Here is a 941-nt window from a genome sequence, read left to right as displayed (position 1 = left end):
ATTCAATGTACTTATTTAGTATTTACCACAAATGATTTATTACATAATTATAGTTCAAGCACCATCCAAATACACAAAATAAAAATGAAAAATATTTTTGGAATTTTTTGAAAAAGTCATAAAAATGAAAATAAACACACAAAATGACCTAAAAACAAGAAAACTAAACACATAAAAATATGTGCATCCCCTCACACTTAAACTACAGATTGTCCTTAATGTGTTACCGAAAAAAGATAGAAGGTTACCAGTCTTCCCTAGAAAGGAGTGTCAGATGAGCTCGAGGGTCCACCTCCTCGTTAAAGCTCACAAATGTTGTGTAGTCTTTCAACGTAATTGGCTGTACATGAAGCAAACACGCAAAAATAAAAACAAACAGAAAAAAGACGAAATAGAAAAATAGAAAAAAAAGGTCCAAAAATAATGTAGTTTAATTAGTTTACATGATGCACAACTTAAAATAAAATAAAACTAAAAAGCAAAAGCATGTAACTAATGTTGATCATCCTTGGGACCTTCAATCGGTCCCGCTACTCCTTTGCTTTTTCCCTTCATGATAAACTTTTTATAAGACATCCCGGGTTGGTCGCTCGGATCACGGATAATGGGGGACCTAGTGGATGGATTTACGGGCGCAAACACATCCTCGAAGTTGTCATGATAAGGATCAAAAGTAGCATCCTCTATCGTCTTGTCATCCTCCTCCTCTCTTGCTTCTTCTTCTTGCTCCTCATCTCCATCTGCATTACCCTCGGATGAATCGCTCGATCTGTCGGGCCATTGAATGCTCTCTGCCCCTGGCTTGCCATGGAAGTGTCCACGAATGGCTTTATTACCTCTAGTAGTCTAATGTTGTAACGCACATCTCTGCCCAGCCTACATTGCCATTGTGTAGGCTCATCATCGACCTTCTTCTTAATGCTTTTCTTTTTTACCAATGA

Source organism: Gossypium hirsutum, chromosome D12, assembly GCF_007990345.1.
Source record: "Gossypium hirsutum isolate 1008001.06 chromosome D12, Gossypium_hirsutum_v2.1, whole genome shotgun sequence".
Taxonomy (NCBI): Eukaryota; Viridiplantae; Streptophyta; class Magnoliopsida; order Malvales; family Malvaceae; genus Gossypium; species Gossypium hirsutum.
The sequence above is the reverse complement of the archived record's forward strand: the minus strand, read 5'-3'. Positions refer to the sequence as shown.